Source organism: Desmodus rotundus, chromosome 5, assembly GCF_022682495.2.
Source record: "Desmodus rotundus isolate HL8 chromosome 5, HLdesRot8A.1, whole genome shotgun sequence".
NCBI lineage: Eukaryota > Metazoa > Chordata > Mammalia > Chiroptera > Phyllostomidae > Desmodus > Desmodus rotundus.
The window spans coordinates 98,660,794-98,678,684 of NC_071391.1; positions in this window are offsets into that span (position 1 = coordinate 98,660,794).

Here is a 17,891-nt window from a genome sequence, read left to right on the forward strand (position 1 = left end):
ATGTATCCCCATCATTAAATGGTGGATGATTATGTCACCAGCTTAGTGTCTTAAAACAACAGAAATTTATTTTTTCACAGTTTTGGTAGTTAGAAGTCTGACATCAAGGTGTGGGCAAGGCCATGTTCCCTCTGAAGTCTGTATGGAGTGGACACTTCCTCACCTCTTCTAACTTCTGATAGCTCCAGGCATTCTTTGGCTTGCAGATATATCACTCCAATCTCTTCTTTCATCTGCACATGGCATTCTCAATGTGGCTGCACATGGGTGTCGTCTTTCTCTTTTTAGATTTTATGTATTTATCTTTAGAGAGGGGAAAGGAGGGAGAAATAGAGGGAGAGAAACATCAATGTGTGGTTACCCCTCACACTACCCCTACTGGGGACCTGACCTGCAACGTAGGCATTTGCCCTGACTGGGAATTGAACCAGTGACCCTTTGGTTTACAGGCTGGCACTCAATCCACCGAGCCACACCAGCCAGGGCTGGATGTCTTTTTATAAGGACACCAATCATTTGGTTAGGAGTCTGCCCTACTCTAGTACAATATTATCTTAACTAAATACATCTGCAAAGACCCTGTTTAAAACAACGTCACATTCTGAGGTACTGGGCATTAGAATTTCAGCATATCATTTTGGGAAGTGACATAATTCAACCCATAACACGTGACGAGGGGGCCTAAGGTTGGTAATCAGGTGACCTTTAAATGAACAGAGTATCTTGGGTTATCAGGGTGGGCCCAATGAAACCACAGGTTTCCTTAAAAGTGGAAAAGACAAGCAAAACAGTAGGTCAGAGTGATGCAATGTGTGAAGGACTCAGCTGCCACTTAAGGCCTAAAAATGGAGGGAGGAGCCACAAGCCAAAAAATGTGTGTGCCTCCAGAAGCTGGAGAAGGCCAGGAGTCAATTCTCCCGAGAGCCTCCAGAAATGAACTCAGCCCTGGAGACAGCTTGATTTTAGCCCAGGAGAATTCTGTTGGACTTCTCACCTACAGAACTGTAAGATAACAAACTTGTGTTGTCTCAAGCCACTAAGTTTGTGGTACTTTGTTACAGTGGCCATAGGAAACCATTGAGCCATCAAGCAAAATTCTTGTAAGGTAACAGAACTTTATTGCTCCAGGCTACTTCCTTTATTACCTTGTACATCACAAATTAATATATTTCACTGGTCATTGCCATTTCTAATCCTGTGACTGTATGTTTAATTGTTTTGGATCTCAGAAAGAAGAGATTTTGCTCAGAGATCCTGTTTCTCTTTGCATCCCTCTTTTTGCCTTGTTTCGAATTTTGCATTTCATGGTAGCATTTCCAGGTGACTGAAATCACAGTGCCACTTTACATTAGTCTTTGCTTTGTTTTTCAATTGAAATCCTTTGTTGATAGAAAAGAGGAGTGCTTGCCTATTTAATGTCTGCTTGTCTAGCTTAATGATGCCTGTTGTATAACAGGAGCTCAGGAACTTAAAATTTCTGATGAAACAACACCCTGCTCATCAGCATGAGTAGTAGGCCAGGAAAGTTTGAGCTGTTTGCATATGACGACCACTCTGGCCACTTTTTTTCCTCTATCGTACATGCTCTGAGGGAAGGGACTGGATAGATCTCATGCATCTTTGAATTCTCTCAAATGTAGAGACATACATTTTAGACTCTTACTAAAAAATGGTAAATTATCAAAGATGAGATAGTTGCTTTCTTGAGATGTTTTTTCACTTTCTGGCAGCTTTCATCTCCTGTACCTCTTTATTATTTTCTATTGTTCTGGCAGCCCTTCAGCCAGCACCTCACCTTTTCATAACTAAGCTTCCTGAGACAGAATGAACTACTCCAGGTGTGGTGTCCTCTGAGTCTTGGAGTGGTGAGGTAATGCTTCTCTTCATAATGGTACCTTGTTCTCACCTGGCACCTAACAAACAAAATCCACTGCTGATGAAGAGCATGTGCCCTGCACATACTCACACACCAGCATTCACTTTCAAAAGCTGAGCAAAAGTAGGTTACCCTCTCCTTCAGAAAACAGAGAACTGCCAGCCAGGTGCCCCCATGTTTTTTCAAGAGATCCACTTAATAGCACAATGTGTTTTTAACAAAACCTAATAATATTACCTTGAAATTTTAGACTGACTGTCTCAAAGTACCAGTGGAAACTTAAGTTTGCCTTTATAACATCCCCATGGGAACAGCACTCCTACATTTGAATGTGACCCAGTTAGTTTAAATGTAACATAGGAAGATTGTGGGAAAAGTCCATCCAGAGGGTGGAGCTTTAGAAAGAATACCTGAGTGACATCAGCGAGAGTATTCAGGAATGTGGCCCCCAGGGAAGAGAGACTGAAGCACAATGTATTAGAAGGAGAAGGTAATTTTTCTAAAAAAACTCAAGTAATTACTAGTAAATGCCAGATAATAAGAGTTTTCTGAACTCTTAGGTTGTTTCAGAGTCAGTCATAGCTCACCACTTAAAACCACCCAGAAATGTGTAGTCAAATGGCCTCAGGGTGAAATGAAAGAGGAGCAGGATTTGGATTTGCACAGCTGACTTCAGCCTGCAGTGGATTACATTAAACTGCTAAGGTTGGGATGGTGTAATAAAATTCCTGACATAAATTCTGGCAAAAACCCTGAATATATGTTATCTGTCATCTGGGTGTAGAGGCTGCCTTGCTGTTGACTAATACCCCAAATACACTCCCAATGTCCCAACAGATCTAAAGTACCTGTTCAGGGCTTTCTTCTTTGTCTTAATGACACATGCATAGGCATTTTAACTCACCAAGGTTTTTCAAAGAGGTGCTTCCTATGATGAAAGAAATCCCACGTGTAGGACATAGGGATGTCCGTCACATGGGACAAGTTCATCTGCCATATGCTAGTGTAGCAGCATTCAGTCCAAAAGTGGTTCAGGCCAGATGAGATTTAGTCCTTATTTTTTGGATGTCCAAGTAACTGGCAGGATGGACAAGTGAAAATATAATTTTGAACCTCTTGTGTCTTTTACAGTCTGATGTGGTAGTGAAGAAAACCAAGATCACCAGGACTATTTAAGGTAAGGGATGCCATGGCCAGTGTGGCTCACTTGGTTAGAGCATCATCCTGTAAATTGAAAGGTCACAGGTTTGATCCCTGGTTGGGGCACATACGAGAGGCAACCAATTGATATTTCTCTTTCATATTGATGTTTCTCTCTTTCTTCCTCTATTCCCCTCTCTCTGGAATCAATAAAAGACAAACTATTTTTTTAATTGGTGGAAACAAGTGCTTCTGCAGGTGGTGGTAAGGAGGACTGGATAAAGTTTTCTTTGATTAGTGGCTAGGTTCAGCAACAGGTTGGAGGTATTTTCTGGAAACCATAACCTGAGGCTCTTTGGACTTGGAGTGTCAACTGTAGCTGAAGGAAAGATATGAAGGCAGGGAGAGTAAAAGGCAGTTTACAAGTAAATGTTCAAAACTCCAAACTCCTTCCCATTTGGGGATGAGGACACAGGCAACCAGCCATATGCTTTCCAAACAGAAGATTGGAGATACCTTTTCTGGAGGAAATACCTAAAAACACTGATCCTGTGGTGTCCTAAGGAAATGGCCCGCCTGACCTTCCCACAGGGAAGACCATGGGTGACAAACCACACAAGGCTTCTGGACAGTCCTTAGTGGCCCACTCCTACACGCTGACCATCAATGATCATCAGGCAAAGTGCTCAGGAGAAAGTACCTCCCAGTAATGATGGAGATCAGAGCAACAGAAAAAGAGTACCTTGTAGAAGCAGAGACTTCTCAGACAGAAGAGAATGAGAATTAGCTCTGAGCCACAAGAGAAAATACTCATCTGTAAAATCAGAAGAGGATCTCATATGAAAGAAATCTGCAAGGTACAAACAAAATCTGAGAAAATAAAAATATCATAGCTGACATTTAAAACTCAGTAAGAAAGTTTAAGATAATGTTGCAGAAATCCTCCAGAAAATAGAGTAAAAAGAGCAAGGAATTGGAGAGAGGGAAGAAAATAAGAAAATTAGAGAATCAATCCACATAAGAATCCAACAAACAAATCCTAGAAGTGAAAACAGGAAGCAGGGGGATGGAATAATTTAAGAAATAATGAGGGATATATCCTAGAACTAAAGGACACTATTTTCTAGATTTGAAGGGCCAACCATGTTCCCTGACTAAAGTATGAAAATGATCCACACCAAGGTATGTCATTGCAGAATTTTAGAACACTGGGGCAATGAGAAGACTCAGAACACTTCAAGAATCAGCAAGCAGTTCACAGATAAAGAATGAAGAATCAGAATGACATTAGACTTCTTTGTATCAATTCTGGAAACTAGAAGACAATGAAGCAAGACTTTCAAAATTCCAAGAAAAAAAAATGATTTCTATCATAGTAATCTGTCCCCAGACAGAAAAACTGTGAGAAGAGAATAAAGATCTGTGAAGAAACACAAGATTCCAGAAATTTACCTTAGCAAGAAATTACTCAGGAAGCTGCTCTAGGATGTAGTCTGTAAAACAGGGGAGGGGACCATAGAAGAGGAAGAAATGGGATGCAGAAAAGAAAGGCAATGACAGGGACATTTCTTCAGGAAGGATGACCTGATAGATGTCCTCACATGTTTAAATACAGAGAGGAGATTTGCACAAATAGGATAGAGTTTGGGTGCATAGTACTAATAAAGACACAGAGTTAAACATGTGCATGCACAAGTATGCACACACATGTGTGCACACACAATACAATGATAAACTCCAGAGAAAACAAAATACTGTAAAAGAAAGCAAAGGAAAACCCGATGTTGTGGAAGAAAGAAAAAGTGATTCTAGTATAGTGTGACTTGGCTGTGAGCAGCATTATAAGTAGAATTATAGAAACACCAGATACTGCCATAAGCACTCAATACTGCTACATTGATAGGATGGAAAGAAGAGAAATGAGTCTGAATGAAGTATGGGTACAATCGCCAGGGGTGGTGTATCAGATCTGACTTGTCACCTTCCATGAAAGGAAGCCCATGGATAGTGTCTAAAATGGAAATTTCAGGAAGAAGCACACAACATGTTTTTTTTGAGATATGGAATGAAATGCCAGAAGAATGTGCTCAACTCATAGCTAGCAGGCTGCCTCGGGGAAGTGAAAAATGCTAAGGAGCTTCTGCTGTTTTTCATAAAAAGCCTGGTAGGACAATTTGACTTCAAAATATATGCATATACACATTTCATAGAAAAAACACACAATCAAATTAGAAAGGGGAGAGGACATAGATCTCTAAGAGCAACTGCTCTAATAAGTACTGAGACACCATAAGGACTGAGAACTGTGGCAGGTAATTCAGATGTAAATGTTTCCATGGAGATCGGCTTGGGTGGATGTGCATTTTCAATGACATTCCCATCCTCTGAGTGATATGCTTTTGAGAACTTGATCTTTCTATTGGGAAACAACTACTCTCCAATCAACTACTGTTGCATTGCTGTAAAAAAATAAAAAGTAAATGTGTAATGTTTTTGGGTAGGACATATGGATCATAATTTGAGTTAATAAATGAAGATTCCGATGTTAGACTAGGTGGCATGAGAATGAATTATAAATTTGATTAAAGAGATTCAAGTTCACTAAAAGCTAAGTGTTCTTATTTCTCAGAATGCTGATCTCAGTAAAATGAGGTTCACTGGTCTTGAGTCTGCCTTACACCAAATCCCTGAGCTAAAGCCCAGACAGGTGAAGTACACCCTTTCCCTCTCCCCCAGGTACACATCCTAGGAGTCACACTTAATTTCCATGCTTACACAGCTGATGAATTCTCTTTAATCCTTACCATTTTTCCCTCAGGCCTACTGCCAGCACTTGATGCTGTGAATTTTAAATTGAGCTAGAGTTGATGATGTATATGAAGTTTTATATTCTCCAAGATTCAAATGGGCTTTCTGACACTGTTTGGATGGCCCTTCCTAAAAAGGCCTGAGATAAACCTCTCTGGAAAATGAAATTACAAAAAAGTGCTCACTTTGGAAAACTTGAAATAGGTAATTATCATAGTCAATGTTAACAGAAACAATGGCTGAAAAAAACCCCAACAAGATTTAGTATTGTGCTGGTTATTTCCAATACCCCACTCCTCCTTCATTTTCTGCCTTTTCCAGCCCTTTGTGCCCCAGGACTCTAACCTTCGAGGTTGCTTCACATGGCTTCTTGGCCCTGAACTTCCGGTAGGGTTCTTCGGTTCAGCCAGGAAAGAGGGGTGGTGGCAGCTGTACTTGCTCTGGCCCCAAGCTTTCTCTGGGCTCCACTACATGGCTCCCTCTTTCTGTTCCTCAGGTCCAAGGTTGTTGACAGCTCCCACAGATACTAATCACCATCTCTCGTTGAATCCATGAAACCCATTCGCACTCTCTCATAGTCATTTAATGAAACTCACTTTTATTAGACTTTTTGATTGTACCATCTGTTCTCTGCCAAGACCCTGACTGATACGAGTCTGGATTTTAGCCACATCATCTATTTGTCTCTTAATTTCCCTACCAACTGGTGAGTCCCTGAATTTTGACTCACTCCTGTTTCCCGAGTATCTAGAACATAGCCTAGTGTATTGCAGGCATTCAATAGATGCTTAACAAATGAAACTGTTAGTATAGGCAGCTCGGAGTTAATAAAAGAGAAGGGAGCTAGACTGGCTGGGCCTGACTGAGTCTGGAAGTTACACTTAATCAGGCTTAAGTGTAGAAGTTACAGCTTCAGATACCCCAGGTGATAGCTGAATCCCCATCAAGAGAATTATTGTTTCCGTCCATCCCATCTCCCCCTCACCGCTGCCCCCCGCGTGCCCTGCCCCCCAGCCACATTGTGGTGTGTAGGGAGAAAGGACTGACTTTCCAATCTTGGGGTGGTGGGACCGGTCCATTCACCTGGACTATGAGGGGGAAGAATAAACAATACAGGGGAAAGCCCTCTGCTGCAGAAGCCAAGATGGTGCCGGGGGAAGTAAGCACATGCACAGTAGAAACCAGATGACAAGGCAAAACTTTGGGGCATGTGCCATAAGAGCCCAAATGGTGACATAAAGAGGAGGAGTCTAGCCTGGAAAACCTGGAAGAAAAGACCAGATTGGATAAAGAAGGACCCAGCACAAGCTTGTGAATGATTAGGAAAGAGATTGGTTATTCTGAAAGAAAGCCTGCTCTCTCCCAAGTCCAAGGTAATATAATCGAAGTTTAACAAAGGCCCATCTCAATAGCACAAGTTCATGCATTCCTTCACCAATTTGTTTGCACAGCCTCTAAGTGGGTCCTGGCTGTGGCAGCGCAGCATGGCTGGAATGCAGCCAAGAGCAGAGAGTATGGTGGACTACCGGAGCCCAGGGTGATGGCATTACAGTTCTGCACCCTGACCCTCCTGGTGGACACTTATGTCACCAGGCCCAAGACTTATTCCACAGTGAGACAGAGTTAAGCCGCCTGGTCAGGAATGAGACAACGGGCACCTGGGGGTAGTCCTTTGTTTTTACTCCAGTAAATCTTACTACTATACCTCGTCCTCCTATTCGTGGGTCCCTAAAATGCTTTTCTCATGACTCCATGGAAGATCCCTATTTCCACCAGCAACAAAATGATGCAGTCATTAGCACATTCCTATATGTGGTGCTTTATTTCAGAGAAAAAGTAGAGGTTATATAACACATCCAGACCAGAAGACAAGAGTGGAGCTTGTACATTTGGAAAAGAAATATTTACCACTGTCTGTGGTTTACAGTCATTAATTGTTTAGGTCAAGCCTCTCTCCTTTACCCTGCACAAACATGAAGATTACAGGTGGGTAAAGTGAACTCTTTTTACAGACTACTTCAACTGAGGATATTGGATAAAGGTGTAAAACAGAAGTTCTTATATACAAAATATGGAATGGGTTTGGACACTAAGTCTATTCGAGATCCTTTCAGTCGTTAACAGAGTATTCCGATTGGGGGAGATTCAAAAAATAAAAGCTCATTAATATCTCACATGACAGAAATTCTGAAGACTCAAGGTCTTTATTTTCTGCCACCTCATAAAATTGGTTTTTTCCTTGATGTCCTCCCCTCCCTCTCTGAGGTCAAAAGATGGAGGCCACTGCCCCAAACACCATCTTCACATAAGTCCACCAAAAGGCAGGAAAGAAAGCTCTTATTACTTGCTTTGTTTTATTAGGGAGGCCTTCAGCAGGTGCACCCTCTTGTCCATTGGCCATGATTGGCTCTCATGCCCATGACCTAGCTGCAGGAGAGGCAGAGGAGGTGACAATCTTGTGTTTTCAGCCTCTGTAATGGGAAGCGATATCTACCAGCAAGAAAAAGGGGCAGAAGAAAAGGTGTTCCATAAACAACCAATAGTGTTAGCAACACAGATCAAAGAAGCAGAAGAGAAGAGATGCTACAATTGCTGGGAGGTTCACATATGCTTACTAAGAAAGTTATTTCATAGACATACTTATGTTTGTTCTTTCTATTGGCTGATTTACTTAAATAGAGAAACTCCAAGGGTCAAAACCGTAATGACTTTAGTCTGTCCCTTCTGGAAGATGAAATTGATATTGACAGCTGTTTTACAGAGAAATAGATAACAAGTTAATGTGCATTAGGACATTATGAGATCCATGAATGAAAGCTGTCACAAGCACTAAAAATACACACACCTTCGTACCTGACATTCTTCTCACTTTATTCCCAGTTGTATTTCCATGGTTTATTAAATTTACTTGCATCTTATAATAATGGCATCTGACACACCAAAAACATTAATGTTTGCCATCAATGTTGCTGTGGGTCTCCTTTTGCCAAAGAATTGTTTAAGTAAGTAAAGTCATCTTCATATTAAAGCTTATGGCAAAATATCATAAAAGATTAGTTATAATTACTCTTTCAATTAAAGAGAAAATATTAACTTTTTTATTATTTGAAAGAGGACAGAACAAACATTTATCAAGTTCCATCTGTATGTTACATATTCTTGCATGTAACTTCATGGGCCCCTACAACAACCTTGTGTTTTTGCATTTTGGGGTGTGTGTGGCATATGTAGTGTGTACATGTGTGTGTGGTATGTGTGTACTGCTGTTCCCTTTGTAAGTGAGGGAACTAGTTCCTTCTGGAGGCTTTTGGTATAGGAACTGTTCCAGGTCTCCTCTGAGCTTGTGGTGGCTTCCAGCAATCCTTGGTGTTCCTTGGCTTGGAGACACTCCAATCTCTGTCTCCATCTACGGCCTTCTCCTGTCTGGGTGCCCTCTCTGCTCATAGGATGCCAGTCATCAGATTTAGGTCTACCCTAATCTAGTATGACCCATCTTGACTAAACTTATTATATCAGCAAAGACCTATTTCCAAATAAGATAACTTTCTAAGGTTCAGGTGGACATGAATGGCTTTTTGTGGGGGGTGGGGAGAAGACACTGTTTCACCCAGTATGATGAGCTTTCAGTAATTGAGAAATTGAAAGAATTTGACTTCCCTACCACAGCTGTCCACCTGCCATATGAGCAGTAACAAAACATTTAGAAAGGACAGGGTGAGATCCATTCTTCCAGTTCTTTCATCAAACACCTATTGAGCACTTACTAGGTGTTCTAAGCACTGGGCTACAAGAGTGAACAACACAGAAAAGGTTCCTGGTCTCCCAGGCTTTCCGGTCTATTCTATGTTTTGTTTCCTTACCACCCCATGCTAATGGGGCAGGAGTGAGACAGAGGGATTGCTTCTCCATGGGGTCTTCCTCTCCTTTATGCTGGCCCAGGACAGAGACCAATCATCATCACCATAAGCAGTCACACACTCCTCACATTTCACACAACACTCTTATACACATTACCCTGTTTAATTCTCTTAAAAACACTTGGACATGATTATAATTATGTTCACCTTACTGAGGAAAGAAAGGGTAAGCAATTTCACTGGGACTGGAACTAGGTCCTCCTCTCATTCTTAAACCTCTGTTTTTTTCCCAATGCTGTTGTAGCCAGGCAGATAATGGAAAGGCATGTAATAACCATCTGGCAATGGGCACTGTGAGGACCATGATGAACATGAGATGGCAAATATTAAATACAGATTCAGATACAACTTTTAAAAACTGCTCTGTCGATGTGTGCCAAGGTTATAAGTGTGCATGTCCTTTGACTCAGTGACACACTTGTGCATGTGTGAAACAACCCCATACCATCAACTGGAGACTGAGTAAATAAAAGTTGGTATTTATGAATAAAGAATTAGTATGCAGCTATTAAAATAACTCAGTTTTTTAATGTCTTCATGTGGCCGTCTCCAAGATGCATAGCAAAGTGGAGAAAGCATCGGTGCAGAGCTGTATATATTTGCTGGCACATCTCCACACACCATCTCTAAGAATATGCAAGAAGCTCACGTCCAAGAGGGATTCTTTTTGCAAATATCCTTTTGTAAATTTTGATTTTTGAACCATGTGAAGACATTTTCTATTTTTAATAATTAACTAAAATATTGTGTAGGTCAAATAAAATGCAGAAAGGGGGTCTGTTTTGTGAGCCTCTCCCTGAGCCCAGGGCTGTGTTATAGCCACTGTTCAATCTCTCCCTGCACATCATACCCACCTGGCATGTAATTGGGCTTATTAAATATATAGTTTGTTGACTCAAATTATCTCATTCTTTTAGCTTTGCGGGTTAGTACTTGGGTGGTTTTGACCCCGCACTGGGTTCATTAACTTTGAGCTGGTCCTGCTGGCTCTCTCTGATCAGCACCTCCACCCTCCCAGCCACCCAAGGCCACACTCCAGCTTCCTCTTGCCCATCTCCCAGCCACTCACTGTACTCCCTCTCTTTGGCCGTGGTCCCAGCACCTCAGCACACCCACACATGTTCCTCTGCTATGGAATTCTACGCAGTTAACTTTCTAAATGCCTCTGAATCTCTCTCCTTGCCAACCCCTTCCCGGGAAGGTCTCACCTCAATTCCTGCTGTTGCATTGGTTTCCTAAATGACCCCTTTCCGCCACTTTTTTCCCTATGTAGACCATTCTACGACTCCCTTCTTCCAGGATTAGCTAAAGACACAAATCTCATTCTGCCAGTTCCCTGTTTAAAAATTCCCGTGGCCCCACTATAAGAGTTCAGGCTCTTTAGTATGGAGCATGGGGCCTCTCACAAGCTGGCATATGCCTTCCCCTCCCAGCCACGGCCTCTGCTTATACTCCACGCCTCCAGCCTCACTGGTCTCCCCAAGTCCTGGTATCCGTCAGGCAGAAGCAGATCTAACTTTTATGGGGCTGGGAAATTAACTGGGTCAGGGGAGGGCTTCTCTAAGAAAATGAATACAAAACTACTAATGCAAAATCCCACATGAAATTGAATGTATATTTACCAAAAAAATTGTAACAAATTACACATTTTTAAAAGTCCTGAAATTCCAGAAAATAAGATGATGTTTTCATGAATTAATTATAGGACATACCTTTATGCTGCACACTCTGAGAGCCTTGTTACAGGGCACCAGCTCTTTATGGCATTTTCTAAGGGAACAGGAGAGGATGCTGTCTTCTCTCCAGCAAGGGAGATGAAAATTCCTTTCATTATTGATAATTAAGGGATGTTTTGTTTTCACAACTCATTATTAGTCCTGTCATGCTAAAAAACAATCTCTATGTTGAGATGCAACAAACGTGACCTCACACACAGATGTTCCTGCTACGTACAGGGCTGCTACAGGCTTGGGCTTGACAGCCACAGACGTGCTGATCCATTCGACTTGGGGAAATTTCCAACAGAAAGGAAAAGGGCCGTATGGTACATTGGTAACAGTGTAGGCTGTTTTTTCCCATTCGGTCAGTGATATCATCCTTCCCTTGGGCCAGTGATGCCCTGAGAAGCAGGACAGTCTTCCAGAAGGAGTCAGAAGGAACTGCAAAGAGTCTGAGGACAGACAAAGGCCAGGTGCTCTGGGGCTGTGAGGAAGTCCAGCCCAGCAGCAGACTCTGTGTGCCCAAATTGAGACAACAGACAAGGAAGGGGCAAGGAGCTAGCAGGGGCCACCTCACTGTAGAGCAGTGTACCTTCAGTGGGAAAGTAGCATGCCTCAGACAAGTTCCTTAACTTCTGGAGCCTCTGCTTTCTAACCAGTAAAAAGAGGACAAGAATGCTCGCCTGCCGTTTTCAATGACAAAGTGAATTCAAAAATCTGGCCTTGCAGACCCTCATTAGTGATGACCCCTCTCTTTCTCTCTCCCCCACAGCAGAGGAACTCTAACTGGGCTGTCCTCTCCACAGTACTGGGTATGTCATTCTATGTCCAGTCTGTCCAAGTTCACCCACCTGGCCTGGTCAGGAGTGTGGCAAGGAACTCTTCAATATTTCAACCTAACTGACTGGGAACCTTAGGGCCTTCCTTCCACTGAAGTGGTAGTAGGCCTCACACGTTTTCAAAAATCTGATACCAACAAAAGACAAAAATCAGGGCCTTTTTCTTTAACCCTTCCACCACTTGCCTCTCTATATTCCAAAATCACATATTTGTTATTAAAAGTAATCTTGAGGGATTAATCTAACTTATTTGTGTTTTAGGTGAAAAAACTGATCTATAACTGTACTTAAAAACTAAGAATATTTCTATTGGACTTTGTTCTACTTTAGGGATAATTATGATTTTCTATGCAAATTATGTGTCCCATATAATATGCACTTAGTAGAAAACTTCTAGAGAAATGTTCAAGCCCAGTAGGTGCTTGAGCACACTGAGCACATCACACCCTTAGCAGGTTGTCAAGGGACTCATGGTGGGCTCTGTGTGTGCAGCCATCAGTTGCAACTTGGAACTTGGGAACCTGTCAAGTCCCTCAGCAGGACAGTCACCCTTCCTACCTGTTTGTGACACAGCCCAGCAAGGATCTGGATCTTAAGACATGAGCAAAGGTCATTATTATTGAAAAATACAGTAAGAAAAGAGTAATGACTATGGTGAAGAACCAGCATAAGACTCTACAAAGGAGGAGAGGCTAAGGCAAAAGGTATCTCCAGATGTCACCAGTGCCATGTGGCATTCTGGCTGGGTTTTAGCTCAGCTGTGAGGCAGAGATGCCAGTGTTACTGTCAGAGGCTCTCTCTGGTACCTTTGTGAGAGGAATAGGCAAGAAGTGTTCTGTGGAGGATCCTGCTATCTGAGCAGCCCTCAGAGCTGTGGTCCCCCAGAGTAGAATATATAAAGGCCAGGGACATGTGGCCTGGTGACTTCAGAACCTTGAACTAAAATAAACATAGCCCCCAGGTTCTTACAGCACAAGGGCTTGGGTCCCTGTGCTCACTCAGGCAGCTCTGGGGAGAGGAGTGGGTGGGTATGTGGCCCACAAAGTTGGTGACTTTGGCCCCAGTGTGTGGAGAAGGTAGAGTGATACAAGAACAGAGATGGCTGGTATGGCCTGGCATCTGCCAGGACAGATTCCTTCCTGCCTGGAAGGTTGGGAAGGACTGGTCTGGAAGGAGGTGACAGCAGCCTCTTCCCCCTGCCTTGCTCACCTTGCAAGCCCTGCCCTTTGCCTTTTGGAAGCAAGACCATACCTTCCCCTGTGTGCCTGTTCCCCCACCAGCCTCTCCCAGGCAGAAAAGACTTTGTTCCTCTCTGATTCCTGCCCTTTCCTTTCCTCCCTCGCCTTGTGTCTGAACCAGGTAATACAAATGTTAAACAATTATCACTCTTCATTACACACCAAACTCCCACTCCATGCAAAGCCCTGCACTAATTACTGGAGCAATAAAATGGGGGCAGCAAGAGCCTAAAGAGATATAAAATACAGGCTTTATTCTCTAAGAGCTTATTGGGGTCAAAATATTTTAATAATAACAACCCAAGGTGGTAAGGCTGGGAGTCATGTGAATGGTGAAATAAACTTGCCCTCCTGGCTCCTAGGGCCATTCTGCAGTAAGAATTCGCTGATGGGCGTGACGGCAGCTCAGTCTCCTTGAAAGCACTGGACTACAAGCCTGGTTGGACTGGTCATGTGACCCTGGGTGAGTCACTCAGCTATTTCACCTGTAACATGCAAGTAGGTGACTCCCATAAAAAGACATTGATAGACAGAATACTGGTCTTGGTGTTCAAGAGACCTCAGATCTCTTTCTTGCTCTGCCAACAACAGTGACATCTTCTATACTCAGCCTCCTGGACCCTAAATTCCTCATCCATAAAATCATAGTGTGATGGCTTCTAAGGCTTCTGAGCTTCGAAATTCTAAGTTGTTCTAATGAGATAATGTGTACAAAATCCATAAAACATTATTATTTGTAAGGCATTATTCCATTATTATCTCTGGCAATAAATGTTCTATAAAGGAAGTGGAATTTGAATTTGGCTTTGAATGAAGAGTAGGGTTCAAATAGATGGCAAAATGTGCAAGGGCATGAAAGGAAACCTGGGGAAAAAGAGGGAGAAAGGAGAGGAGATCAAGCAAAGGCTCTGTTTCCAGGGACAAACTGATGGATACAGGGGGCCGAGATGGAAGCTTGGCCTCATCAGTGAAAACTGCCTGAGACAGGGGCTCAGATAAGAGGATCTCCTTCTGGAAGAGCCTCAAGGGTCCTGGCTAAAGCCACAGATGCCACCTTTCCCAGTAGCCAAGAGCTGAGAACATCACATCTTATTCTCATCAGGAAGGGAACTGGAAAGCAGATGAGGCCCAACACCAACACTTCTTCCAAAAAAGAAGTCTGAAAAGATATTATGATTTGTTGGTTGACTGTACTTGAAAGTTTTAACCTCACTTTGAGCCCTCACCTGAATAGTCCAGAGGTTCCCTATCCCTGGGGTACTGGAAACCACTTCTCTGAATGGTAAGCAGCCAGGGCATAAATGACTACTTTTATGCAAGTGCATCTTTTTATGCAAGTTCACTTTTAAGTGCTTGGTGCAGCGCTGAGAATTTCCCAGGCCTCCCTGACATTGACGAAGTCACAAACAGCATTGCTAACATTGCATTTGAAGTTATCACTATGTAGGAGGTACTCACATTTAATTATCATTCACAGACACTCCTCAAACTGTTCCTGGATGCCTCAGCTATTTTTGTGGCTGCTTCTAAAATAAAGTATTGTGATTATTTTGAATGACTTGCAAAGGTGCCTATCTTGTTTTTGTCAAGTTGGTTTACCCAAAGAAAATTACAGAGCTTGATAGAAAGGAAATGCTCTCTCTTTTCCTGAAGAGTTGTGTGTATGCTTGGTGGAGAGAAGAAGTAGTAACCATTTTCGGTGGGTCTGGGCATTTGGGGAAGTTACCATCACCCATTGTGTACCAGCTGCCATGGAGTGCAAGCTTCAGGTTGTCATCTCTGGAGAGGTAGTGGCTTTCCAGCCCTGGAATGTGGGGCCATCACCTCCTCACCTCACTGTCATTCTTTCCAAGATTTTTTAGGCACCTTCATCACCAGCCTCCTGAGCTGGAATTGCTTAAGTTGCTGCTGGAGTTGTCTTGGCACAACATACCCACAGGCCCAGCCCGCTGGGGAGAAGAGAAAGCAGGATGTGAATGGACCCATCCTACTTCAGGCAATTCTCCCTGACATCAGTCTACACTTCCAGCTGTCCATGGGCAAAGGTGCCACCAATATCGGGGAGTAACACCCTCTGATGCAGTAGAGCAGGTGGCAAGAGCATGTGATTTGAGTCAGTAAGCACATAGGAGTGAAAATAGAGAGGAAAACTTCCAGGAGGGCCTTGTGACTATTCCAGGACACAAAGGACTGTGTGGTGGTGCTTCTATGTCTATCACAACAGACTTTAGACACCAGTACCAAGGTCCCTCCTTCTCAGGGAGCTCAGTTAAAAGTCATTGCCCATGGTGTCATCTTCGTCTTTAATCATTGTGTAGAAATGCAGTGAAAATGGTTTAAACTAAAAATGTAACATGACGGTAACCAAGGGTTCTGAGCCTCCGCACCACTGCCTTGTCTCCTGCCACACCCTTCCCCCCACCCTGAACAAAAAAGAAGACCAAGAAGGAAGTACAAGATGAGAAAAGGTGTCTGAGCAGTAAAGAACCCCCTCTCTAACTTGGCATGGCGCAGCTGATTGAGAACATCCAAGACCTTGTCATTAGAGCGTCTGCTTCCTAACCTGGGTGCCCACAGCTGGGCAACCCTCAAAGAACCTGTGTCTCATAAGAATGACCATGTGGAAGGCCTTGTGCTGTGTACACACTTGGCTATAAAATAAGAGAATTCGGTCAGTTCATTGTTGTCATCTATTTTGTTACTTGGGAATGTCACAAAAACAGACCTGTGTGGAGTGTGTCCTGGAATCTAGAGCCAGGGAAAAGACTTCAAGATACCATGTCATCTCTCCCTCTAGTCCCTCAGCCAGAGGGACTAATTGCTGCCCAGAGGTCACAGCCCTCCCCCTAATCCCTCTCTCAACCACTCTCTTTGTTCTATACTAGAAATTTCTACCATGTGAATAATCCCATTAAATTGTCTTCAGTCAGCCATCATTAAAGTGAAAAGATATTACCTGGGGAAAGTGACTGAATTAATATTAGCAGTCACCACTGTGTTGGCACAGGAGGCCAGGATGCCCTGGGGCAAGGGGAGCAAATGGGAAATTGCTGCTGCTGAGGGAGGAAGGGAAAGGCCTGAAGCTGCAGCCAGCGGTGAGAGCTCAAAACCCTGGGTGACAGCTGGGACAGCACGCTGCTAATGAGGAAGAGGAGAATGTGCTGGAAGCAGCAGACTTACCTACTTTTATAATTTTGCCTAAAGCCAGCCCTGCATTTAACTCTTCCAGAAATAAACCTGTCAGCAAACTAGACGAAGGCTGTTTGTTATTTGCTGGGGTTTGCAAAAGCCCATGTGCTTGTGGTTGGACCTTTTGTCCTGCATGTCACCACTCCTCTCAGGTGCAAAATGCTTGGGGCTTGGGTGGGAGCAGCAGTCAGGGCTGCTGAGAGGCCCCTGTCCCTGACCCAGGGTAAAGGAGCCCCTTTCTGTGGAATTCTACCATCTTGATCACCTGAGCAATTCAGCATATTCCTGAAGATAGAAAGGGCTCTGTAGTTTTCATCTTTCAGGACTTACTGAGACCTCTTTAAGCCTCTTACTGTTTAGAATTCTAATTTATTTCTTCACATTCTTATTTTTCTCAGGGACAAATAGGAAAAAACTTTCCTGTCCAAACATCGTGTTGTATCCAGAGGCCCATTCCTATCTCCTCACAGCCACTTTCAGCCCCCAACTGGAGCCCTAGCTCCATTCAGTTTTTATATAAAGACTTGCCCTCCAGGAAAGATTCAGGGAGCTAAACCCAACTAAACAAACAATCACAAAAGGAAAACCAGTAAGCACGACAAGGCATACCTTATACCTCTGGCCTGGGCCTGCTGCTCAGAGCTGGCGGGCAGCCTTCGGCTGGCTGGCCTCTAGTCTCAGTTTCTCATTATAAAATGAAAGGGTTCACGCAGACGCACAAGCTTGGAATTTTTGATTCTAAGATCTTGGGAATATAATACAGTTTCACATCACTGATCATTTCCAAGTAACAGTAAGCTCTGTCTCCAAACAGACTGAAAAGAGCTCCTGGGATGGTATTGTTCCTATAATTCAGAGCATTCAAGTCTGTAAGATGACATCTGGTATATCTTCTTTCAGGGTGTACAGTTTATACAATCTTTACAAGTCTTCTAATCAGACCAATATGAAATCTAAGAATATAGTAGTTACCAAGCTGTACCCAGGGAGAGACCCAGATGCAATACTTTCATGAGAACAAATGAAGGAAGGGAACAAAAATAAAATGAGATTTATTAACCTCCCTAGAAGGTTGTTTACAAAAGGAAAAAAAATACACAACAGAACTTTCCTCTAACTGACATCAAAAATGGACCTGAACAAATGGATCCTTCCCCAACAAGACA